At 40.4% G+C, this 27,972-nt stretch overlaps 1 protein-coding gene and 1 pseudogene across 4 annotated transcripts in view; both read right to left on the minus strand.

Moving 5' to 3' along the window:
* Positions 1–27,926, minus strand: LOC121513269 (annotated as a pseudogene).
* The window catches only part of LOC121513254 (NLR family CARD domain-containing protein 3-like), a 945,231-nt gene that overhangs the window by 118,954 nt on the left and 798,305 nt on the right, over positions 1–27,972 (minus strand). The gene's annotated exons all lie outside the window — the stretch shown is intronic.

Below are 27,972 nucleotides of genomic sequence, written 5' to 3' on the forward strand. Positions count from 1 at the left end.
AATATAGTGTGAGAGATACAAATATCTATCAAATAAGGAGAATTTGTTCCTTTAAAGGACGCTTGCTGGTTTCCTCTTCTGATGTTGTGTGCAGAAATGCAGTGAACTAACCAATTCTAAAGTCGATGTAACCCTCGCCTCCGCTCATGACCAGGAAAGTTTTAGTCTCGGATGTCGCCGTGTCAGAGGACTCAGATGGAGGATCATCAGAGCCTGAATCTACAGTACCTGGAGGAGGCATCGCCTGACCTGAAATCAAAGAAGAAATAAAAATACAGCAAATAAATAACAGTGGCACAACATTCACTGGAGTGAAAGAGGTTAGTAGAAATTGGTAAGAAGCTACAACAAACACTTTTGCAATTCAGTCATAAAAGGAGACTTCACCTAGCTACTGAACATCACCTCTTTTTGTCTGATATGGGACTTATAACAGCTTTGAAATAATTTCACAAATGTTTTGAAAAATCTGAAAAATAACGTCCATTTGCAATAAACATAAAAATTTTGATCAAGAAATGTAGCTGGAACTTTCCACTTTTTGACAGTAATTGAATTTTACCATATCACCACTGTTTCTGCCTTTTTCTCCCAGTTTGTCTACTTTTGTCACTTACCTGGCACGGTAACAAAAAAACTTGACAGCATTGCGGTGTCCATGGAAACACAGCTGGGCATGGGCCATGGAGCAGTACGGTACAAAGCTGCCTGGCATGGCACAGTCTGAGCTGTCATCAGAGTAAACCCGGACAGCAGCACCGGGATGATTTGGCACTATGCCTGTCGTCTTGTTGACTGAAGTATGAAGAAGAAATCAATCATACTTTTACTCTTCTGCATCAAAATGAACCACAGAGGCTTTAAAACATGACTTGTGCTACAATATCAAAGAATACACAGGAAATAAAATTAGAAATGAGGGATAAAATAAGACTTGGATGTCTTTACTTATCAAGGTTTATGAAAACAGGCTAAAAGCATGGCATATATCCAGGAGTACCTGCGGACAGACATATTTGCACACAACTTTGAACATTATTTTCCATGAAGGAAAGGAGAAAGAGCAGGATAATGAGCAGAGAGGACCTTCAGACAGCCTCTCAGACAGACAGTGGAGGTCTGCGGGTTCACATCAATCTGATAAAGGAGGCATCCATTCATTGTCACAAAGCATAAACAAACTCAGACATTTTTTCAGCTCATTTTTCACATAAAACACTCCATAGATCACTTCTGTAGTAAACAGGTAGTAAACAAAAGGTTTATACCGCAGCAGAGGACAAGAACATTGAAAGAGGAGGAGAGAAGAAGGAAGAAACAAGGAAAAGAGAGAGAGCAGCTTCATGTATTTCCCTCTATGAGAGATGTGTGAAATGACGGTGCAAACAGCGTCGTATGAGCTACACTGTGACCGTGAGACCTGTCTCCATGGCAGCGTGGTTGTCTTTTATTCAACAAGTAGTGCTTTGTGTTTGAACATGCATTCAGAGAAATCTTGGGCATGGATGAATAGAAAAGGCAAAACAGGCAGGATTTATGGAAATGATCAGTCACTCAGCAACAATCAGCAACAGCAGAAGAAGAAGAAAAGGCGGAAAAACAACAGCCCATCTTCGTCTGCAGCTCCGTGAGGAGGCACGTCTTCGTCTTAACAAGTGTGTCAGCACATTATTTTCCAGACGCAGTCTTGACTGTCAAAAAAAATGCATGTTTTGTTGATTTAGCCAACACTGGTATATTAGCCAGATGAACGCTATAAAAGAAACTAGCCACACATGCTGCTGATCTCCATGGCTGTTGTTTTTCCACGTGGAAAACGGTTAAGAACCTGAAGGAATGAATGAAGATAAGGAAACTCCCCCGCTTTCCGGGTAAAATTTCTGACCAATGACAGACAAATTGGATCGCACGTGGCATTTGATTACAACTTTGGACCGCATGAGACTTTTGCCGTGTGAACACAAACAAACCAAGTGACAACTGAAACAAATGTATCGGTTTTGCCCCTGAACCGGAACAAAGCAAATGAGCCACAGATGTGAATACACCCTTAGACAAAATTTGGCTCAGTGCCCCCTAAGTGTGCCTTCTAAATGGACAAAATTTGACAGAGCACCCCTTAAGTGACCTTTAAATAGATATAATGTGACAAAGTGCCTTTTGGGTGCCCTCCAAGAATACAAAAATTAACAAAAGTTCCTTCATGATTGACACGCTGTCTCTTATGGTCCCCCTAAGGCCGGCCACACACTAGACGATTTTTTAATCTGAAACGATTTTAAAACCATGAGAGACCACAGACTTCAGGACAATTTCCAAAGAATTTTCATCTTTAATCCTCTGAGCGCACACACTAGATGACTCAGCCAGACTGTCAGATCACTGGAGACCACACACCTGCCGACCTAGCTACAACCTATCTTGATTACGTGACTTCAGAAAAAAACAAACAAACAAACAAAAAAAAAAAACATGGATGTCTGTTGATACCGTCTTGCTGTCTCTCCACAACAGGCTGTCCTGGCGTGTGTTACAGGTGCAGCAAAAATCATAAAACAAGGGAAAGACTCAGGATGAAATCCTGGCTGGAATTAAGGTACTGTTGAGTTTATGGTTGTGAGCGGTGAAAGTACGTGTAATTCGTCTGGTGACGCTACCAGTGTGCTAGCTCTCATTGGTTGTTATGAATACTCTGTCAGCAGCACTACGACCTAGAATATCAAACATGTTTGATATTTACGATTCAGGGTTTGGGAGGCTAAGATGCGATTTGGAGCAGTAAATTAATCGTGTTGACACCACACACATGCACCTACTCAGACAAATAATCGTTTGCAACGAGGCTCCAGTCGGTATACACCCCCATGATCGTTGGGAAAGGCAAATCTTGCTCCAAATCAGGCTTAAAATGCTGTAGTGTGTGGCCAGTCTAAGAGGACAAATTCGACACACTGTCTCTTAAAGTGGGGGTATTATGCCTTTTTTTCAAGGCTTTACACCATCTTTCTGATACCCACGTAGTAGCTTCACATGGGTTACAGCTCAAAAAAATCCTCATGTTTCTTACACTGGCATCCTGAAAAACCCTTATTTTAACCTCTGTCTGAAATGCTTTGTTTATGCTGCTGTCTCTTTAAAACCCCCCGCTCCGAGGACCTGCTTCCTTCCGATTGGCTGATTTTTCTCGATGTTTTGTGCCCACCCTCTCTAATGTGGCTAATGTTGTTATGCTAGCAGTTGTAAACTTTGAATGAACCGATCGGACTGAGCAAAATATGGCGAATTTTGATATACCTCCGTACATGTTAGACCCAGAGTCTGATCCTCATAGTTTGGAGAGAGAGTATGGAGGACTGAGAGTGCCAAAATGAAACATATAATTCATTAATGAATTAAATGTGCCATGAATTAATTAAATGTGCCGTGAATTAATTGAATGCGTCACGAATTAATTATATGCATCATGAATTAATTAAATGTGCCATGAATTAATTAAATGGGCCATGAATTAATTAAATGTGTAATTTATGAATTAATTATATGCATCATGAATTAATTAAATGTGTAATTTATGAATTAATTAAATGTGTCATGAATTAGTTAAATGTGTAATTTATGAATTAATTAAATGTGTCATGAATTAATTAAATGTGAATTACACATTTAATTAATTTATGACACATTTAATTAATTCATTGTTCCTGCTCCAGCAGTGCATCATGAATTTATTTTATATGTCATCCTTGCCCATCAAACTCAGTGGGCGGGACTAACGCTGAACAGTCACAAACCATTGCTTTGATCTGCAGGGCTGCCAGACAAGGGGATTCCCCACCTAACAAAAACAAACACACACACACACACACACACACACACACACACACACAAACATGGCAGCAATCTAAGTTTGCAAAAACTCTTTGGTCAATATCTTGGTCAGGCAGAGCGGAAATAACTCCAAGAACTTCAATAAATCCCTCTGCTTTGCTAGCCACACGTTCAGGGTCCGAAATTCCAGTGTCAACATTCTCTGACAGGACTAAAATATCTGTTATTAACTCACGGGAGAGCTCATGCAGGTCCTCAGTGATAGCTGCCATGTTTGTGTGTTAGTTTGTTTGGTGGGAAACGCCCCCATGTGGCAATCCTGCGGACCAAACCAATGGTTTGTTACTGTTCAGCATTAGTTCTGCCCACTGAGTTTGATTAGAGAGGATGACAGATAAAATTAATTCATGATGCACTGCTGGAGCAGGAACCATGAATTAATTAAATAGCTGTCACCAATTTTAATTAATTCATGACACATTTAATTAATTCATGGTACATTTAATTAATTCACGGTACATTTACTTAATTCATGATGCATTTAATTAATTCATGGTGCATTTAATTAATTCATGGCACATTTAATTTAATTCATGACGCATTTAATTTATTCATGGCACATTTAATTAATTCATGGTACATTTAATTAATTCATGACGCATTTAATTAATTCATGGAACATTAAATTAATTCATAGTACATTTAATTAATTCTTGATGCATTTGATTAATTCATGGTACATTTAATTAATTCATGGCACATTTAATGAATTAATGAATTCGATATTTCATTATGGCACTCTCAGTCCTCCATACATTATGGCTTTTCAAAATTGCTTTTTTTTGGGAGGTGGGGTAGTGCACTATGGTAGAATGGAATGAAATGGTACAATAGAATGGAATGGAAAGTATAATGGAATGGAATGGTGGAATGAAATGGAATGGTAGAATAGAATAGAATGGTAGAATAGAATGGTGGAATGGAATTGGCTCCTGTGGCACAGCCTAAGCTTCTGTCCTTAATGGATTTTTTTCCCCTTTACATTACTTTTACTTTTATACTTAAAGTAGTTTTGAAACCAGTACTTTTATACTTTTACTTGAGTGAAAAGCTTGAGTTGACACTTCAACTTCTACAGAACTCTTTTTAAACCCTAGTAACTATTCTTCTACCTGAGTAATGAATGTGAATACTTTTGACACCTCTGGTCATTCGACAAAGCTATAAAACACAGGAGCATGTATTCGTGACCCAAGTATCATGATAATATTGTATGCGATTCCCACCCATAGCATGTAGTCATAAATACTTAAACTATGATACATTACAGTTTTTCTCAGTCGCTTTGATACATTTCTCGAATCATCCTCGACATTTGCAAAACAGTAAGTGCATTTCTCAAACAATTCGTACAAATAGCAAAACACCATGGATTACCTGTAAAAGCCAGTCTCTTGCTCAAAATCCTTAGTTCATCTCTCAAAAGTAAATATCTGTGTCAATGAACATGTCAGTGCCATCAGAATGACAAGTCCTTGTGTCATTGTGTATGGATAACACAGTCAAATTGCTTAGTCATGTTGTCAATATAACAGTGTACTCTGGAGGAATTTCTGATGTAAACTATGGCTAAAGGTTTGATGACAATTATAGTAAATTCTAAGTTACACCTTAGTGTATGTGGGAGATTGCAAGACACTGGACAAGATTCACACTTCTGCTTTTACTGTTTGTACTGTAATGTGTTGACGATGTCGTTGCAATACAGAAAAGAAAAGACAGCCCTGCATAGCACAAAGAAAAAAACAAAAAACAAAAAAAAAACAAAAGTAGAAATGTGAACATAGGACAAATCTTCTTAGGGAAAACTGTACATGCAGTGCTGTAGGAATTACAGTGCAGTCTTCCTACACCTCCTGACGTTCCTGTCTGTCGGGCCACAAATTCTCATCCACATCACAACAAATTTCTTCTCTTGCGATGCAGCGTGGAAAGAATCTTTCAGAGTGTCTTATCCAGCCTCTGCAGGTATCTGCTGTGATGTCATCACACGCTATATCAATGTTAGCCAGAAGGGTCATCTGTCTATGTGGCCATCATATACTTTCCATCTCCATGCTGAGAAAATTCCTCAAGCATCAAATTCTCTTCAATCAAATTCCTTGATCATTGGTTGATCCAATGCTTCACACATTTCCCTTCGTTAGAGAAGGTCTAGATTCACCTGGGAGCAATTTACCAATTCAGGACAGATTTAGGGGAAAAAAAAGACTAATGGAAATGCATAGAAACATGCTTGACATATTATGACAACATGTTCAACCACTTTGCATGTAAAGACTGATGCGATGAACTAATGCCTAAATGTTGTGGGGGGTGAGACTATTCAACAGAGACCCATGATAATACATTTTGATCAACATGACATAAGCAACTGATAATGTAGGAAACCGCAAAGAATTGTACACAGTCATTTGCATGGATGTACCAAAGCATTTGCAACTTGTTCAAAAAAATGAGAAACTGCTTTTTTTGATGTGCACAAGTGACACAATGATGTGAAGATTGAACGAGTAGTTTTGAGAATTTCAATTCTGATCTGAGAAATGTACCAAAGCGACTGAGAAAAACTGTAAGACAGTAGCATTCAATATTTAAATTCTAATAGTGTTGATAAAAGGTAACAACATGGTTTTGAAGCTTGAAAAAATGTCCTGAACAGTAAGTCAATTAATCCTGACATAATGGAAAAACAAAAATATACATATAGCATAGGTGTAGTCAAGAACAATTGTGTTCATATATTTGAAGTGTTTGACAGCCCTAATGAATATGACTTCTCTTAAAGCAGTTGAGGGTTTTTGAACAGAGTTTGGGGACTTGTTAGGATTTAATCCTGGAGGAAATGCTGTTTTCAGTCATTATTCCACTCCAGAGTGGAAAAGAGTCTATCCCCTCTCACGAGGACTGGTTCCAGAGCCCAAGCGGTGCGTCGAGGTGAGCCCAACTATATCTAGCCGGTACCACTCAAGCACAAGCTCAGGCTCCTTCCCCACCAGAGAGGTGACATTCCATGTCCCCAGAGCTGGCCTCTGCAGCCGAGGATCGGACCGCCAAGGTCCCCGCCTTCGGCCGCCGCCCAGCTCGCACTGCACCTGCCCTCTATGGCCCCTCCATGGGAGGGGGGACCCATGTTGCCTCTTCAGGCTGTGCCCGGCTGGGCGCCATGGGTGCAAGCGCAGCCACCAGGCGCTCGCCATCGAGCCCCACTCCCAGGCCTGGCTCCAGGAGGGGGGCCCGGTGACCCGCGTCCGGTCAAGGGAGATCTAGGTCCTTCCTGCCATTCTGCCATATGAGGTCTATGAGCCGCGCTTCGTCTGGTCCCTCACCCAGGATCTGTTTGCCTTGGGAGACCCTACCAGGGGCATGAAGCCCCTGACAACATAGCTCCCAGGATCATTGGGACACGCAAACCCCTCCACCACGTTAAGGTGGCAGCTCAGGGAGGGGTATTTTGTTTTGTTTTAATTTGAATATTTGTTCTGTCTTAAATTGTGGGTAATTGTTTTTCTCGTTCCTTTTTGTGATGTGGAGGAAGCTGGAGTCACTCCATTTCTGGCCCATAGAGTGGTGTGGTCATGATGTAATTTTGGAGGGCAAACCCGGAAGTTAGCATTACATGGGTTCCCTCAGCGCCGAGCCTATGGGATTTTTCAATGGGTTTTTGGATTATTGCAGAAAATAAGCTCCGTGTCTGATAAAAGTTTATGAAACTTACACGTTTTGTTCGTAAAGATAATCTTCATAAACTGATAATATAAGATTCATATCTGGTTCGTTAATTGAACTGGCGAGAGTAAAAAGCTAATGTCATGCTATATTGAACTACAACACAGTCGACTGAATTTACGTCATCACCCACGGATACAACTGAACGGCTCAGTTGCCGCGCTTCGGATGATGACCTATGTAGTCCTTGTTAGCTATCTTTTAGCAACCACCTTTATTAAGACGTGAAAAGATACACAATTCAAAGGTGGGGCACGTTTCAGATGTATTTTTTGTCATAGGATAAAACGTTTAACTCTCCTGAACTTGCGTTCACCACAGACATTATTTTAGACATTTAACCGAAAACGCATTCAAAATTCCCATAGACTTTCAGACGAGGGAACCGGAAGGGCTAAAATGCTAACTTACTTCCGCGTTTTAGGACTCATTCCTGCACCACTCTATTCTACAAATGTTTATATTTGCAGAGACATTTTGGAGTTAGGGCTATTTTGAATTTTAGCCACGCAGAGATCTTTTCTTCCTGAGCTGGAAGTTGGCATTCACTGGTTTTCTTCTCAGCTCCTCTGAGCTCCTCCAGCTAAATGGGGGTCACCATCTCTATATTTTGGGCCTCTTCTGGAAGCTCCATCAGGTCCGTTAACGGCTTCTCCTTCAACTGGGGACTTTCACTGGTGTTTATACTCAAGTTATCTCAAGAGCTGGGTGGCATGTGCGCTCTCTCTATTATCGGCCTCTTCAATCAATACCCTTACCAGCTCCTCCGCATCTTGAAGCCTTACATTTGTCTCCTGCTCTCTGGTAAGGCTTTGACCAAGCTGGAGGTTGACTTCCTGAAGCTCTCTCCGTAATTCTTTATTTGCCAATTGTTCAGCCTCTAGCTGGCTGAGTAGATCTGAGCTTCTGTTTTCCAGCATTTTGGTTTCTGTTTCTTTTTTCTTCTGCAGGACTAACTGGGAGGCCAGCTTTCTGTTTGTCTGGTCCCTCGGTTCTGTCCTGAGCTTCTCCAGCTGGATGGCGTGCGCTCTCTCTCTATTTTCGGCCTCTTCATTGAGCTCAATCACTTCCCTTGCCAGCTCTTCCATCTCTGCTTGAAGCCTTTCAGTCACATCCTGATTTCTGGAGATGGTGCGACTGAGCTTGGTCTTAACTTCCTGAAGCTCTCTCCGTAATTCTTCATTTGCCAATTGTTCAGCCTCTAGCTGGCTGAGTGGATCAGAGCTTCTGTTTTCCCGAATTTTGGTGCCTGTTTCTTTTTTCTGGCTCTGAAGAAGCTCTATTTGCTCTAGGAGCTCATTCACCTTTTTGGTTAGATCTCTGTTGGCACTCTGCTGAAGGACTAATTCAGAGGCCAGGTTTTTGTTTGCCTCATCCTTCAGTTCTGTCCTGAGATCCTCCAGCTGGATGGCATGAGCTCTCTCTCTATTTTCAGCTTCTTCTGTGAGCTCAATCACCACCTTTGTCAGCTCCTTTCTTTCTGCTTCATGCGTTTCAGTCACCTCCTGCTCTCTGGTAATTCTGTGACCAAGCTGGAGGTTGACTTCCTGAAGCTCTCTCCGTAATTCTTTATTTGCCAATTGTTCAGCCTCTAGCTGGCTGAGTAGATCTGAGCTTCTGTTTTCCAGCATTTTCGTGTCTGTTTCTTTCTTCTTTCTTTGCTGTAGGAGCTCATTCACCTTTTTGGTCAGATCTCTGTTGGCACTCTGCTGAACGACTAATTGGGAGGCCAGGTTTTTGTTTCTCTCATCCTCCAGTGCCTCTTTGGAGGCTTTGTCCTGGAGCTGACACTGGAGTTCCTGTATTTGGTTGTTTTGGTCCTGGAGCATGTCGTTTTGTTTCCTGACAATCGCCAGGAGCTCCATTTCATTTGAATCCTGTGTTGAGCTTTTATTCAGACTCAAATTTCCAAGCTCCTCTCTGAGTCTTTTTATTTCCTCCTCACAGGCAGTTCTCCTGACGATTTCCTTCTCTAGCTCCTCTTCTGCCCTCTCAACCATGGTCCTTTCAATGTTGGTCTGATGCTCCGCATGCCACCTGGCATTTTTCTCCTTTTGAAGCTGATACTTCACGGAGCTCAGGTGATTACGGAGATCCTGCTCAACAGACCAACTTGGCTGATACCAAGCATCCGGACCATATTCATGGCCTGTGTAACCATGCCATTGCTGATAGCGGGGCCGGCTGCCATGACTTCTCTGCCACTGTTGACACCGGGGCCGACTTTCTCGAGCGTTCCTCTGCTGTTGATAGCTGGACCGGCTGTCATTAGCCTGCCAGTTTTGATGCCTTCCATCATATGACCTCCCTTGGTAATGGGAGTGTTGGTAAGGCATCTGTGCTGACTGCTCAGCCTGTGCAACATACATATGTTTTCTACAACGTTCCATTGATGTTGCAATTAAATTCATTAAACTGAAAATGTTTAATGGCTGAAGAGAAAATGTTGTTCTTCAAACTGTTTTCTCTGTTTGCCTTCAAACTCTGTTGTAGATCAATGTGTGTTTGTGAAATTTTCCTGGAGACTACCAAGTCTACTTGGCTTTGATCCTTGAATCTCACTAATAGACTTTGTGATGTCACCATGTTGCTAAGCCCCACCCCTTGGTTACTGTTGCTACCCTTGTCAAGCTTTGGATTTTTAGGGACTTTCCCAAAGGATATAATTGGTTGTTTGCAATCACATGATCCTGAATGCCTATTCAAAGCAGGAAGTGGGGGTCAGCCTCTAGAAATGAATGGGATCCGAGGAGAGACAGTACTTTACAGCTCCAATGGCCCTATATCAGAAAATTCTGACACATATTTAGGAAGATTTCATAAGATTGGAATGCTTTATTTGGCTTAAAAATGACACGTTTTTTGAAGAGAATGAAGAAGAATAAGATATCAATATTGAATTTGTGTTATTATTGATAGGGATGCACAATATTATTGGCTAGATATCGGTATAGGCAGATATTAGTTAAAAAAAAAAGCCAAATATCGGTATTGGCAGGTATCAAAATTTTTGCCGATGTTTACATCCAATATTTGGGACATGCATATTAGCTTATATAAACTGAAAAAGCTGGCCGTATGTACTAATAAATTAGTTTATTTAAATAAAAAATTAGTAAATTAGAGTTTTAGGCCGGACCAACAGACCTGTGTAAGTTGAGATCTTTTTCTTTATTCATTCTCAGTCTTTAAACTTTAAAGTGTGTTCTGAGAAACATCCTCAAACCTAAAATTGTGTTCAAAGGACTGAATTTTTATTTTTATAAAACATATTTAAATACTGGTATCGATTTCAGCGTTGGCTAAAATGAATCTGTAAATATCGGCATATCGGATATCAGCAAAAATCCAATATTGTGCATCCCTAAATTTAGCATTTTATTTCAAGATTTAAGCACAAAAATAAGGTCTGAACTGCTTGGAAACAGTCAAAAATATCTGAAAAAGGGGGATTAAATTCTCTGTGACTCTATGGAGGTGGCATGTTTTACCTTTTTAAAGTGTTTAAAATTTTCTTGCCCCATTGGTAGCAGTGTTTTGACTAAAATTGTTAGTCAACAACCCTCATTGGATGAAAGATGAAACTAACGGTCTCTAAAAACAGATCTTTGATGGCAGAAACAGATAAGATTAAGTTTAGTTTTCATCGAGGAGACAGAATGTGAGAGCAACACTCCAGGAGGTCGATCATCTAGCAAACATACAGGAGAGTTCTGACGTGTTTTACCTTCAGACAGCGGGATGGAGATGATGACGCCATTTCCTGTCCCAACCCATAGACGGCCACAGGACACCACCAATGCTGTGATTCTCACAAAGGAGAAGCCCAGTTTACCCGTACCTGTACACAAGGATATTTCAGCTCCAGAGATCTGTTTTCACCTTAATGAGGCTGAGCTGATCAGTGTTTTATAACCATCAGTCTCCTTTCTAAGCTGTAGCTGGTGATTATTCCCATAGAGGAGTGAGTAAAAACAGGGCTGAGAAGTCAGAGGAGAGCTATGGATTGAAGAAAAGTGAGCATACCTAACATCTTGCTGACGTAGGGCTCGATGTCTACGTCCTGAAGGTGCTGATAGGTGTGTGCGTGAAACAAGCACAGAGTAGAATCCAGACGTATGGACACCCAGATCCCATCTCCGACCCAGGCCAGCTGCCAGACCTGACTCTCCTTACGAGGATGAGCGTCAAACGACTTCTGCTCAGACACATCCAGACGATGTTGTGTTTAATTAAACCTTAAGGTTAAAGATTATTTCATTGTTTAATGAAGTCAGTGATGGCTGTACCTCTATCCTCATGGCCTTGGGCCGGATCACGTAGATCTTGTTCCTGTAGCCACACCACACCTTATCGTGGACCACCGTCATGCAGCGGATGGAGTGATGAGGCCAGCCCAGATCCAGCAGGTGGTAGTTGGTTAAATCCCACTGGCCGTCTGCTTGAAGAACAGTGAAACCAAAAATGATTGTTGTTGCTTAGAATAAAAACACAAATTCCAAAAAAGTTGGGACACTGTGTAGATGTGAATAAAACAGAATACAGTGATGTGCGACCTGTATTTCATTAAATACAGCCCAAAAGACAAGATATTTCATGTTCAAACTAGTAAACGTCATCCTTAATTAATACACACACATTCTAAATTTAATGCCTGACTCATGCTCCAAAAAAAGCTGGGACAGGAGCATGTCTATTGCTGTGTTACATCACCTTTTCTTCTAAAACTCTGTTAATGTCTATAGACTTAAGACAGTTAACTCAAAGTATTGGAAGTGTTCTTTCCCATCCCGGCCTGATGAACATCTTAAGTTGCTCTACAGGGTTTTTGTTTTCATATTTTGCATTTCATAATGCACCATCCTAGAGATAGGCCAGTCTAAGCCCTCCCCTCTTTTACTGCTTTACTTTTTTTTCTGTGTTTTTGTATGAGGAAAACTGTTTTTCCTGTCATGTCAGATGTCTGTAAGTGTCTTTAAGCTGCTACTGGATGCCTTGAAATTTCCCTCGGGATTAATAAAGTATCTATCTACCAATCTATCTACCTATCTACCTATCTACCTATCTACCTATCTATCTACTCATCTGTGAAGCCATGATGTTGTACAGAATGTAGTTTGGCATTGTCTCATTGAAATATGCAGGGACATCCCTGAAAAAAACTAATCTGGATGGAAGTGTATGTTGCTCCAAAACCTGTATGAACCTCTCGGTTGTTCTAGTGACCCATGCCATGGGCACTAATACATTCTCACACCATCACAGACGGTGTCTTTTTAATTTTGTTAACAATCTGGATCGTCCTTTTCCTCTGTAGTCCAGGGGACTGGACTGCCATTATTTCATCAACAATTTTAAATGTGGATTTGTCAGACCATAGCACTCTTTTTCACTTTAGGTCAACCCATCTCTGATGAACTCAGGCCCAGAGAAGTGGGTGTGGCTTCTGGATATCCTCAAATATATACATTTTAGCCTGTACACCTACTGAAGGCTCTATGGAAGATCGCCAATGTCCCATCAGCCAACGCTACCAAGACTCTCCCTTTAACATGACTGTAATGAGAAAAAAGTCAGATTTATAAAAGGTGTAGATGCACGTTTTTTTTTGTCTGACTTAACATGCTGACTTTATACTCACACTATACTGAGGATGGAGTCTTTTCTCCATCGAGCCACAGAAGAGTGAACATACAGACTTTACAGGGAGACATCAAAAGATTAACAGTTGTAATAGTGGCTTATAAGGCATTTTACTGTCATGATTAATAAATAATAACAGTCAAAACATGCAAGATTTGATAAATATGTCAGTAAAACTTAATATGGACTGTAAAAGTAAGTCTGTTGAGCTTGTTTTCTGTTGAATTCCATGGTTATGGTTTTGTTTCTGCAGCAACAGCGCCCTCCAGTGGCAGCCGTTCTACTCACCAGCCGTTCTGAGCTCCCAGCCACACGGTGGGGAGGGCGCTGCTCATCCTCAGGACCTCTCCCTCCGAGGGGTCGCACTCTTCAGGCAGGGAAGTGACACCGTCCTGCCCCGAGCCCCTGGATAAATGAAGGCATGATTCATCAGTTTCTCTGCGACCGTGATTCATCGCTTTATTTTCCTAAGGACCTCTGATAGGAGCAGCAGCTTTAAATAAAAGTAATTTAACTGCTCCTCTGTGTGCTAAATATTATGTATGTAAATCGCTGTGCATCCTAGAATGCCTCGTTTATCTTTCTTGTTTGTTTTGAACTTGATCGTTTATTTTTAGCGGGGATGCAACCACACAGTCATTCCACGGTTCGATTCTTATCTCTGTTTTGTCATCACAGTGCTGATAAAGATCAGGTTTGATGGCCCTGGCTGTGTTTCTTTCTAGGGCTTTTCAATCTCAGGCGTTTTAGATAAATTTTCCAGTAGCAGTGAGGGGTTTTAAGGAGAAAATTCCTTTATTCCTTTATGACAATTTCTGTGAATCACTATGCAAACATGCTATTTACTTGTGGGATTAATGCCAATAACAGGTCAGTTCGAATACAGCAAAGACTAGGTGTTTATTATCATAAAAAAGTTGGGTATGTATTAGAAATATGGAATGTCAGATATTGGTAAAATCAAATTTGCGCATCCCTTTTTACCTGTTTTGCTCCAAACTTCTACCTACTTACATTTTTTCTTGATCAAATGGAAAATTCTATCTATATCTGATGCTTAGCTGGACTTAATTTCAGAACCTGGATTGAGATTTTTCTCCTGGCAGTGAGTTTTCTTAACCCAACACATGGACTCACAGGCACACAAACAGCACAGTTTCAAAAATGTGTAATATGTGGAAGGTAGAGGCATGCAAAACCAGACAAAATGTAGTTCACACACAAACTGAACAGTTCATTAATTTATCATTATTATGCATATATTATATCTATAATTGTGCATTCCTGATTTTTGTTCCAGTTTGTTTTCATGCTGTGGTGACTTTTTAAGCCACAACAGGGCGTAAGAGGGCGTAGTCCATACCCTGGTTTATCTCTGACCCCTCTGTCTGCTGTTTGTTTGGTCTAGATAGACTGTAAAAAAATCATCATCCTTTGAGATAAATAATTTTTGTATTTTAATTAAACATCCAGATGCTTTGATCTAATTTTACTTTTTAAAATGTTCAGCAGAAAAAAAACCTGAGAAGACATTAGTGAGTCAGCTGATAGCAGAGATGAGATTTAACCCCTGATTTACTGTATTTGTCTGATAGACGCAAAGCTTGCTGATGAGCAGTGAAATAAATAGAAATCCAGAAGCAAACATCTTCAGCTGATTAACACTTTCCTCGTTATCTAGACCAGTGGTTCCCAATGTGGGGGTCGGGATCCCCAGAGGGGTCGCAAGACAGTGAATGGGGGGTGCAGAATGCTTTCCAAAAAACAAAGAGAAATTTCATACGAGTCAAAATCATACATTTTATATATTATTGTAAAAACATTGTTAAAAAGAGTTCAATTTCAAATAAAATGTGGCTATAAGTGATATTTGAGCTTAAATGTGAAGTTGTAAAAACTGCAAGTTCTATTCATGATGCTCTGTGCAACATCGTGCACTTTATCCCCCTCAAGGCAAGGTGGGGGTCCCTGATCTCTGATGTTGTTGTTTTGGGGGTCACAGGCTGAAAAGTTTGGGAACCCCTGATCTAGTCGATGATAGCTCACCTCTGGGTGTCAGCAGGTGAGGGGTCTGTGGGTCCCACCCCCAGTGGATCGGTGAACACATGCTCGGTGTAGATCCCTGGCTGGTTTGGATCCACTGCCTGTTCCTCCTCTCCTCCTTCGCCCACGCCAGCGTTAGCCTCGTCGCCTCTGTGGCCTCCTCGGCTGTAGGGATGCCGTCTTCTGTTGGACTGGTCTCTCTCGACAGCTCCACTGTGGAGGTTAATAAGAGGAGGTATAAATTCAGTAAAATATAAAACCTGCAGGAATACAAGCCGTCTTTTCCAGTAACTTTGTTGGACATTGAGTGTTATCACTGTGATGTTTACTGCGTATATTCTATCAGATATTATCCCTGCAGACATCTACCTGAGCCAGAGATCCCGCTGTGCTCAGCCGGCTGGTCGCTGACACCTGAAGAGGCCGTCTGGGGGATGGCGGTGGTTCCCTCTGCTGCCATGGCACTGTCGCTGCCTGTTGAGCCCACACTGGCCACACTGCCGGCCAGAGACACGCTGTCCCCTTGGCTAGCCTCCAGGTCCTGGGGAACCTCCTCACCTGCAGGATAATCAGTCCCTAGGACACCTGGAAGAACAAAAAATACATCTTTACAGTCAGAAAATGCAATGCTGATGGAGTGGAAAAGAAATTGTGAAGTATAATTAAAAGTAAAAAACATACAAAAAACAGTTTGAAGGTGTAGTTGCACAGTGAGCTTTGGTTACGTTTTCAGCACCATTCCAGCTGAACATGCATTTTAAAAGCCCAGTTTAAGTCAGAATAACTTAATAATCCTACCTGGCACACTAGCAATGCAGACCACATGGATGTTGCAGGCGTAGAAGCTATCAAGGAGGTCTGAGGGCTGACTGGCATCCAGCACCATCACCTTGGTGGAGGATCGAGTGCTGGTGCAAACCCACACCCTGCTGGACGTCTCGTCTTGAACTACCAGCTCCTTCTCCTGCTCCCCTTTCTCCTCCTGCAGGTAGCAAAATAAAATCAGGCAGGTACATTTGACTTAAATCTTTCTAAACCTACTGAGTAAATGCCTCTTTGAGCATTATAAACACTGAAAATAACACCCACCTTACTCTCCTGCTCTAACTGATCCAGGCTGCTCTGAGAACCCTTCGTCTGTTTACTGAGCTCTGACGATGCTTTCCCTCCAGACATGTTGACTCCTGCAGCACACCACAGCTGGGAAACACAGCAGAATCAGGCTATAAATGTCTCACTTTCACTGCCTGCTGACTGTACCCACTGTAGGTGTTTTACCTTCATAGAAGCATCTTTCTGATCCAGAGGTCCAAGTACACCGGCACAGGTAAGTTCATCTTGTTACTTGTCTGCCATTGGCCACCTGTTTGAGGACACACGCAAAGATGTAGATTTAAAACAAATTTTTTCCCTCCAATCCTGTGAATAATCATTCATTTAGATGTTCTTCATGTCCTACCTTATATTTGCTGGGCAGGCTCCAGCCGTGTGCAGTGACTCGTCCATCCTCCTTCTGCATGTGGGCCTTCACCTGCCTGTACTGAGCTCTCTTCTGCTCTTTACGTGATGGGGAGCTGCACTGGTCCTTTCTGCAAAAATACCAGAGTAAGAGGAATGTAATCAGCTAAAAAATACTTGAGTATTACAGCAGGATGCAAAAAGAGGAAATACTCTTCACAAAAGCCTGCATCAGAAAAAAATAAAAATAAAATTGGCAGAATACGTGATGGGATTTAAACAAAAAATTTCTTAGATTTCTTTTTTGCTCCATATTAGTTGTGTTAACTTTGTACCTCTAATAGTTCCCAAACAGCTGAATATTTACCAAACAAATTTAGATTACTCACTCTTCATTGAGGAAGTCGAAGGTCTTGGACTTCTCCCTGGGGAACTGGGAGAAGGTGCTGCTCCTTTTCACCAGGCTGCCCTGCGCGTTGTACTTCACGTTGGACTGGGAGTCGACCTTCTTTATGGCGGGAGAGCTGGAGGAGGAGCTAAACAGTCTGCTGAAGCTGCAGGTGGTGAAGTTACAGAAAGCCAGAAGGGACAAACAGAGCAGACAGGAGTGCAGGGGAAAAAGCAAGGAAGGAAGGGTCACCAACAAACCAGACGACCAAGGATCTAGCACTAACAATTATTGTAAGGCATGCTGGGAGAAATAGCTGAAATAGCCCCTTTTAACCAGGGCCTCTTTATACACTGTGCTCCAAATTGTTATGCAAATTGGATTTTGGTGTCATAAGCATTTAGTTTTTAATTAATTTAATTAAACTGAATTAAACTGAACTGTGGATCACTGAAATCAATCTCAGACACCTGTGATCATTAGTTTGCCAGGTGAGCCCAATTAAAGGAAACTACTTAAGAAGGATGTTCCACATTATCAAGCAGGCCACAGGTTTAAGATATATGGGAAAGTAAAAGGATCTCTGCTGCTGAAAATCCTTAAATAGTGCAATGCCTTGCACAAGGTATGAAAACATTAGATATTTCAGGAAAACGTACTGTGAAGAAATTTGTGTCTGATTCAGAGCACAGATGGCTCGTGCAGATAAAGGCAAAATGAGGAAGGTTTCTGACAGACAAATTCATCAGATTAACAGAGCAGCTGCTAAAATGCCATTACAAAGCAGCAAACAAGTATTTGAAGCTGCTGGTGCCTCTGGAGTCCCACCAACCTCAAGGTGTAGGATCCTCCAGAGGCTTGCAGTCGTGCATTTACCTACTATTCAGCCCCCCCTAACCAATGCTCACAAACAGAAACGGTTGCAGTACATGAAGACTCATTTTCAAACAGTCTTGTTGACTGATGAGTGCCATGCAACCCTTGATGGTCCAGATGGAGAAGTAGTGGATGGTTGGTGGATGGCCACCATGTCCCAAAAAGGCTGCGATGTCAGCAAAGAGGGAGCGGAGTCATATGCTGGGCCAGAATCATAGGGCAAGAACTGGTAGGCCCCTTTAGAGTCCCATAAGGTGTGAAAATGACCTTGGCAAAGAATGTAGAGTTTCTGACTGACCACTTTCTTCCATGGTACAAAAAGAAGAACTGTGCCTCCTGTAGCAGATTTACCTTCATGCATGACAATGCACCATCTCATGCTGAAAAGAATCCCTCTGTGTCATTGGCTGCTATGGGCATAAAAGGAGAGAAACTCATGGTGTGGCCCCCATCCTCCCCTGACCTCAACCCTACTGAGAACCTTTGGAGCATCCTCAAGCTAAAGATCTATGAGGGTGGGAGGCAGTTCACATCAAATTCAACAAACAACCATTTTCAGTTCTTCACAACCTATAAAATGTTTTGAAACTCTGGTGTGCATAATAATGTGGAGCAGTGCATTTTGAGTTTTTTTTTTTTTTAATAAAAAATAGTTATCATTGGGAGGTTTGTTTAATAAAATCTGAATTATGCTCTAACGGTTGATGACTTGAAAATAATACCATCATTTGCACTGACTATTTAGGAAAATCAGAGAAAAACATAATTTGCATAATAATTTGGAACGCAGTGTCAACACTTATAAATGATCAGATACAATTTCATCTTTATATTCAAATATTTTACACCTTTTAATAGAGACCACAAAGTTCCTGAAGCAATGGAGTCACAATCATCTTTAGAGCTGAGTGAGGAGAATCACATGAATGACCAACAGTTTATGTACCAGAGGTTTTGAAAATGATCATTTACACAATGCATTGTGATGCAAATGTGGACAATTCTGCATCCATACAGAGGCAGAATACATCAACGCTAACTGCCATTTATGAAGACTTTTTCCGGGATTTTTCCGGGACTTTTTCAGGATTTAGCCTTCTCAAAAACAAATAATGTTTTTTAATGGTTTCAAATTGTACATTTTACTCATTTTTATAAAAAAATGATTAAAACTAGTTCTGTTTGAAATAAAAGCATGCCAATTTTGTGATTTTTATCATGCTGAAATCAAAGAAATGCTTAACAAAAATCTTCAAAATGTCAGTCTGCATATGACTATTCTTGAACGTGCATGGCTGGGGTTATTTTGGGGTTTTCCGGTAGAAAAGTTTGGGAACCAATGATCTAGACCACTAGTTACGTGGTAGAGACTCGAGACCCACCATCAACTCCTCAATGAGAAATTGTGACCAAAACTTCTGATATTTTTCAACCAATCAGATTTGTTAAAGAAAGAATTGTACTGTTTGGACCTCAGTACAAAACATGACAAATCTAGAAGGCAGGTCAAAACAAGCCTGTTTAAAAAGACCTCCATGGACCTTTTGGTGTAATTTTTGTTTCCAGGAATGCATTTGGGACCCTCTGAAAAGGGCTCTGCGACCCCCTTATAGGTCCAATACCCACCAGTTGAGAAGCACTGATCTAGACGATGCATTACCAAGGAATTGTATCTATTTAGGGCATTTAAAATCCAGTGGTGATGCTTGTGTGGACACAGCGGTTTGATATCTGATTACTCTGACTGCAAACAGAGGTGGTCTTGTATGCTTTCATACGATTTGATTGGTTGTGTGGACACAATGAGTACCAGCATGCACTAAAGGCTGTCCAATCAACTTAGGTGATGTGCAGTATTTTGCTAGTAAACTATAGCATGGCTTTTAATTACTGTAAAATCTGCTATATTAGATGGATATTAGATGCACTTTCAGTACCAATATTTTCATCTGAAAAGTTGTCTGCCCCCTTTATACCGGTGCAGCCGGCATACCAAGTCAAGAGGCTGAACCAGATTGGAAATTCATCCTAATATTTGTGTATTTGAAGCCTAAACTTTACTGCTCACAAAGTGAGGGCATTCATAAGAACAAGAGAACAGATGGGCGCCACTTTTTAGCAGCTTTTCACCCTTGAAATGATGTATGGGCTGTTACTTGCATGTCAGATCACCTCTAAAGGCATATTGTTTATGCATGTCACGATGCACAAACAACAATATAACAATGTAACAAGGTGCAGTCACCCGTTATCCAAATGTCCAAAACAAATAAAGCATCATCTGAACATCCCCTACAAGCGTACTCTGTAGTTTAAGGACAGGGGGTTATTTACTTTAACATTCTTCTGGATCAGTGTCTGGACCAAAAGTAAGGATGTTCCTAAGCTCCATTTTCCCTATTTAGCTAAACGTTCATTTACAGTTTTGTTTAACCAACTAGTCTAAAGAGGAGAAAATTCCTAGAAAACAGTAAAATTCCTCACAGTCATTGTGTTAGCAGGTTTGACATTAGCCTAATGTACTCTCTACAGCATGGCTAACATTACAAGCTGGCTCCGCCAGCCTTCAGTCCTCTTTGCAGGTCAATATCGTGCTTTGATATGTGGCCTCTTTTCGCTTTGGGTGGAAGTTATATGTGGGTTCAAACCTCAGTGGCCTACATACCACTTTATTTCCATTTACTACTGTAAAGAACTGTCATACCACGCTGTTCCGACTACACGCTAACAGCCAACACACCGCTGAGCTTCCCATGTTTACATCTGGTGAAGTGCCAGATGGGAAGGCAGCGGCCTCTAGTGGCAGGACGTTCATTACAGATTAAAAGAGCATTATAGACCGTATTTCAATCCTGCGTTTACAAAAATGATAGGTAATTAGTTTAACCAACTCGAAAATCCTGCATCGGCTAATTTGATAAAATAATGTAACCGTTTTGATTAATAGTGCACATCCCTAACCAAAATGCATTCATTTTCTATAAAAATAATTCAAAGTGAGAGATATGAAGACTTTGCCAAAATTTACACAAAATCAGAGTTTCAAAAAGAAGCTTTAAATTTTGGTACTAATGCAGTACGGTTGAAGAGATTATCTTGGTTATGTTCTTGATTTTCCTTAAACACATTTCATGGATAAAACCATTTATTGCCCAGGCCTGAGTCACTACATAAAAACTACAGATTAGGATGTCAACTGTAGATTATTCTTACTATTTAAAAATCTAAAAAGCCTCTAAATAGGATGAGAAATATCCCCTTATGGGATATTTTCTACTGCAGGTTTCACAGCACAGGAAACTACCACAACACACAACCCCACAGCACAGCTGACTGACAGACAGGAGAAGGATGGAGAGAGTGGGTGGGGGTCTTAGCAATCAAACTAAGGTCTGAGAAAACCATGCAATCCAAGTCAGGCTGAAAGAATAAGGAAGAGAGATAGAGAGAGAGAGAAATGCGATATAGTTTGAGACAGTGGAATGACCAAAACGATGAAGGAGCCAGAGCTGAACCTGCAGCTGCTGACTCCACAAGTAAAAGATGTTTTTGTCTAAAAGCTAATTCAGATACAACAACCGCATAGAGAAACACAGGAGAATACAGGGGCAAAAAATGAGCTGTAAAAAGAACAGTTAGGCCAACAAAGGAAGCATTGAACTCCATCATTCATGCATCAAACTTTGTCAAAGTCATACGTCAACTTCTATAAATGAAGAAGAAGAAGCTATGAGCAGCAATGATGGCGAGCATGGCAGAAAAGTGACCAATGGGAGGAGAGTTTAAGAAGAAAAGTTTATCTAAGGAAAGGTTTGAGGTCATACACACCAGAGCACTCCACTGGGATTATGGACAAAAGGCAGAGGATGAGACACAGGAGAGAGAGGTGATGTTAACATGGGCAGATGGCTAACACTGCGAATAACAGCAGGACCAAAGCAAGGTGTGTAGCAGTGCAGAGAACAGCGGAGGGGTGTACCACCAAGCCAGCTCCACATACGCAGGATTTCTTTAGGTAAGTGGACTCCAAAAAGCCTTTCAATTATCAGCTGATCTTCAATCTAAACTTGACCTATGGTCTTGATCTCATAATGACCAAAAAAACTGTGAAATATACCTAAAAACTAGGAATGTTCTGGTACCTTTTTTCCTTCCTGATATGATTCTGACACCAAGGTGTTGAGTATCGGCTGGTACGGAGTACTGATCTGATACCAGTGTGAACTTTCTGGACTGACTGTACAGATGAGCAAATTATTTTAGACCTGACTCAGCAAAAACAATCATAATGTACTGCATCTCTGTGAGCTGAAGTTTTTCTGCTGATTATGAAGTTTTACTCCTAAATATTAAAATAAGACGTTTAATGTCGATTTGACTGGTGTGGATCTAATTATTAAAGTCCCCAAAAATCACACAAGTTCTAGGCTCGCTGAAAATGCTGCTGTAAGGGATTCAAAGGCATCAGTAGCGGCAATGGGAAAGCACAACAGCTAGCTTCAAGAGGAAGAAAACAGCTATGGGAAGAGATTTGTCTCAAAATTATGCACAAATATATATCTACGATTTACACGTTTTTCAGATCCACAAATATATCCATGATTTACACAAATATTTTTCAGAATCACAAATATATTCAGAAGATCCACAAATATATCCATGATTTACAAATGTGTTTTTTAACTTTGTGTGTGCATTTATCATTTGCAAATCTTCAGTTCTGCTTGTGAATTGTCGAAAGTGCGTTTGTGGATCAACCGGCATGCGCATTTATTTTTGAGACAAACCGCAGCTAGCATCAGTGCTGAGAGAAAGCGGCTGAACATCGGAGCTGTGCCTTCTTGTTTTCAGTGGAATAACTGGGAGAGTCGCAGCTGGGGCATGACATCCGTCCTGCCCCGTCACAGACAGAGAGCCGGACTGAGGAGGAGCTCCTACCTGCGGTACCTGTGTCAGCTGATCATGACCAAACCTGTGCTCCTACTCCAGGTATGTTGACGCATAATGAAACAGTATGTCTTTCTTCTAATATTTTGGCTGTTATTTGCCGTCTATATACCGTGTGTACATCGTATATTAGGTTTTGTACCTTCATTAGGTCTCCAACTGACTTTAAACTAATCAGTAGGTGCGTTTCAAGTTATGCATTTCTGTAAAGTATGACATTTTGATTTATGGGACGATTTGAGTGGAGGGGGTCATTAAAAACATCAACTCCACACCACATTAAATGTATGTTTATATATATATATATATATATATATATATATATATATATATATATATATATATATATATATATATTGCAAGAGTAAAAAGATATGTAGGTAACAATACGGACTTTTAATCAAAATACATTTTATGACTCCTGTTCATCAATGTAAAAAAAAAATATATATATATATATATAGGTTAATGATAGATGGCACACATAATTTGTCTGTGTGTCTGATGTTTTTTTTTTTCTTTCTTTTGTCAACCCAAATCTCTAGTAGGTGCACTGGATGCTGCTTCTGCCTGCATACAGATGCTGGAAGCTGAAGTTCACAGACCGGAAGCATATCTTAAATGACTGAGACTGGGCCGGTTATTTTTCCAACAGTTTTGTGTCTCTGCAGAGGACATCCGCTTCTACACAAGATTTCCTTCACAAGAGGTTTTTCAGGCATTCTTGGAAGCTATTCAACTATCAGCATCTCTTGTTTATTGGTCAAAAGCACAGAAAAAGGCTGAATATCTTGTCTCACTTCCCCCAGCCCACAGCGCAGGTTACTGTTAATTGATGAATTTTTCCTGTACTGTTGTCGTGTCGCTGCAGGCCTGAAAGAGAAAATGTTAGCTGAGATATTTCAAAGAGTATCACATCCGAGACACTACCATTCCTTTGACTCTGTCTGGAACAGACAACCAGCTGTGGACCAACTGCTGCCTGATGACCAACTTTCAGGGACCACTTGATTTGAGAGGCCACATACCTGTGCCATCGAGCTCTGTAGCATACAGGACACTGATTATCTTTAAGTATAGGACAAAACAGGTAATGTCTTCAAATGCTGAACCATTAATATTTCCCAGACAGAATTCAGTCATACTGTCTAACTTGGGGAAAAAAAAAAAGCACGTTTGTGACTTTTCACTTCTAGACTTTCATCAGTTTGCATCGTACACATAAACTAGCTACCGAACTTAATTAACATACAACAAACAACAGCTTCCTAACTGTGAGAATAAATATGAAGAAAGACTAAAACAAGTAAAAACTCATTGTTGTTTTATAATATAAAGTGTAATAATTCAATAATATTGTTTCATGTCTGTGAAATGTGCTAAATTAATAGTTTGACTTAAACAATAGAAAAATATCATAAGTGTTTAACACTTCATTTAAACATGTAAAACCTTTTTAAAAAGTTGAGATGGTGCATGGAGATTATTTTTCACTAATGATACTTAATGTACATATTTCTGATGTTTCTGTGCCTTTTTTATATTTTCAGGTTCTAGGGCACTTCTTGTATAACTGCCTTGAGATACACAAATAAATATTAAGATTTAATTATATGTGCTAATTGATGTCAAAGTTTGATGGGTTTAGATAGTAATCTTAATGCACATTGTGTCATCCATTTGTTGCATTTTTCACATTTGTTGTAAGTCGTATTTTTTTTTATTCTAAAACCGTATATAAACTTAACAGTTATAGTAAAAGAATTTGTGTAAATGTTTTTTATATGTATAGACCTTTCCAAGACAAGTCACTCCAGCAAACTAAGTTTATTTGTGTCAAAATCATGACACTTGAAGTCAAAGTCATCATATATATATGCATTCAGGGGCTTAGCTAAAGGTAAGTTTGGACAGGTTAAGGAGACAAAATTTTGTTTACAGTTACCATTACAGCTGAAAAATGAGCGTTTTTATTCAAATAAAGCTCTACTACATACAAGTAAAAAGCGCAAAACACTGGAGCTGCGAATACCTAAAAACAGTAGAAGCTAATACAAATTAATCAATGCAGCCTAGCCTTTAAATCATAGTTTCAGGTGCAAGACTGTTGGTTTTGTACAGAACCAAGAAAACAGCCACATAGGATTGTAGAAATATTTTTGTAGATATCTACATAAAAAGCTGCTCTTTATCAATCCATTTTAGTAAATACTGATTTTGATACTGATATGTACAATGTTATTCAGACCTAAAACTTTAGCCCTTGAAACACACCAACAGGTTGAAAAAAATCATAAGGAACAGCCTAAAACTCCAGTAAATTAATTACACATACACCCAAAAAAAAAAAAAAAAAAGTATCATATCAAGCAAATTGTTTGAAAGCAGTAGGCATCGATATTTGTAGCTGATATATTGGCTGAAAAATCAGAAGTTTTCATATCTGCCAACACTGGATGACTACTTTTTTAAGGTAATATCTGCCAATAATGATGTCATGCAAATAGTGTCGTGTATCCCTGTAGCCACCTGATCATGTCTGCATTCTGCCCATACCTAGTTACCATTTCGCTTTTTGGAGACACACCCATGAAGGTGCCAAAACAGTGGAGGTCTAGCCTCTTTCATCTCTCTGATAAATTCATCATCCCTCCACACTGTCTTAACTGTAATGTCCTCTTCAGCGTCAGTGATGAAATCGCACCAGCTCAGTCCAGTCACTGCTAGCTGACCTGGAACCTGCCAGTAGTATTTATGATTCCTTTTGAGTTTTGGCAGACCATTTACACATTTTACATGCCCTGCTTCAGAGATGTTAAGGATGACAGGGTATTTGATTACAGCAAGCCCAAAGGTAGGACTTACATTTGGGTCAAACACCTTTGCATCTGGGCTAGCTCAAAGATGAGGAGCATCAGGATGAATTACAAAGCCATAGGGTGAGACATTTACACCGAACAGTTTTGAGTACTGCTCTAGCACTTGGGGTTCACGCTCAAGACCCCTTTTCATTGCACTAGTCTGTCTACCTCCCTTCAGTATGCGTGCTGCCAGTGCCTGACCAGAGGACTCCCCCCGAACATGGCAAACCTCATAGAACCTGCTGGCTGTTACTCTGGGCTAGCGCATTTCTCTCCATAACTGGCACTCAGACTGCTCTTGTGTCCCCTCCTCAATCATAGCTGCAGTCTCTGGAGTGACAGTCAGGCTCTCCAGAAATAAGAAATGGACAGCACTGGGGAGTTTGCTACCATAGGAAGTCTGGGAAATACTGGGGCATCTGAGTGTTTGACATGACTTGTGGCTACAACAGGAGGACACTGATACTAAAGAGGTGAACCTCGTGGCACAAGTCCAAACCTGGATTCAGCCAGTGTCAGCTCAGACAGGTCATGCAGCACTGAGGATATGAGTGGCTGGGGTGTCAGGCTCTTAAGCTTTTCTCCAAGGGAAAGCACAGAGGGATCAGGGAGGGGACCTGAAAAAAAAACCAAGAAGCATAAATAAGCAAATATTTTATATAGTGCTGTCAAAATGTTTGATTTTGATAGGAGTGAAAAATGTGATTAAAAAATGTAAGCCAATTAATCTGATGCCATCACACAACCACTTGTGATATGAGTAAAGCTACAAAGTTAGCTTCGAAAATCTTATTCAAACACATGTAAAAATTCTCTTTGCCCTTTATTTTTAGAATTTTATGGATTAAATCCATATTCTACAGATGAGCATCATCTTAGACGGACTAGAAAGTGGACAAATCTGTCCTTAGTCCCCACCTCTCTCTTTTCAAAAGCTAGTAGAAAGTTCTGAAGCTATTCAAAAGCATGTCCTTTCTGATTGTTTTGTTACTCTGAATATTAATTACAAAGTCTATTAGATTTTTTAATCAACTGAAATGACAATTCCAATACAAAAGCGTTATAATGGCCATTCATCACTTTACTTAAATCTTCAAATTTGTCACACAAAAACAGTAGCAAATTGTGTGACAGTGCAACAACAATGACCCTAACCTGTGTATGATTCGTAAAGCGTTGACTTGCACACACTCCTGGCAGATGGCTTAGGTTTCTTCACAACCAAGTCCTGAACAGGCTCTGCAGAGATCCCCTGAAATTATAGGAAGAAGCCACGGCTTAAAGAAATTCTTTAATACAAGTTATAATAATAGGGTTTTGCACAATGTTGCACAGTTACCTGTGTCTGTGGTTGATGCCCTGTTTGTAGAGTGCTTGTACCGGCCATTGATGGTGGGACAGCCTTGACCTTCATCATGCTGTAATGTGCACAAATACATCAGACAGCATGTCTGTATTTAAAAAGAACACAAAAAGAAGATTATTTAAATTAAATCCTTGCAGCTGTGATGGTTGATTAATCAGTTTGAGTAGTTTTTAGCTGGAGAAAGAAAAACTGATGTATCAGTGTCTTAAATGTGAATTATAACTAAATATCGTTTAGCTAGGAGTAAAATAAGAAATTTAATGATGTCCTCTAAGACTTTAAGATCCAGTGCTTAACATTTTCCATCATAATAAATATTTTAAAACGATTAACTATTAATCAGTTTGTTGAGAAAGCAATGACTGTTTAATCAACCATGGAAATAGCAGATAAATAGAAATACTGGCTGCTTATCAAATATGGAACAGGCTAATAAAAGACTCGCGTTCATTGCGACTCTCCCAGTTATTCCGCTGAAAACCAGAAGGCACAGCTCCGATGTTCAGCCGCGGTGTGGTCTTCCTCAGTGGAGTTCCGGCTTCATATGAAGGTACTCCGTGAAGAACACTGAAGTCCGGACCTCTGTCATGGCGGAAAGGCTGAATCCACTTTCTTCTCTCAGCCAAATCACTGGGGAAACTGTTGCTGTTTGTTAAATGTGCAGAAAGGCACACTGCAGTGACACTTTGACTTAGCTTGAGCCATTGTTCGTTCGTTAGCTCGCTAGCCAGAAGTCGTCCAACACAACGCGGACCGCTTCCGGGTCACCAAAC

The sequence above is a fragment of the Cheilinus undulatus genome, linkage group 8 (genome assembly GCF_018320785.1).
Source record: "Cheilinus undulatus linkage group 8, ASM1832078v1, whole genome shotgun sequence".
NCBI classification, from domain to species: Eukaryota; Metazoa; Chordata; class Actinopteri; order Labriformes; family Labridae; genus Cheilinus; species Cheilinus undulatus.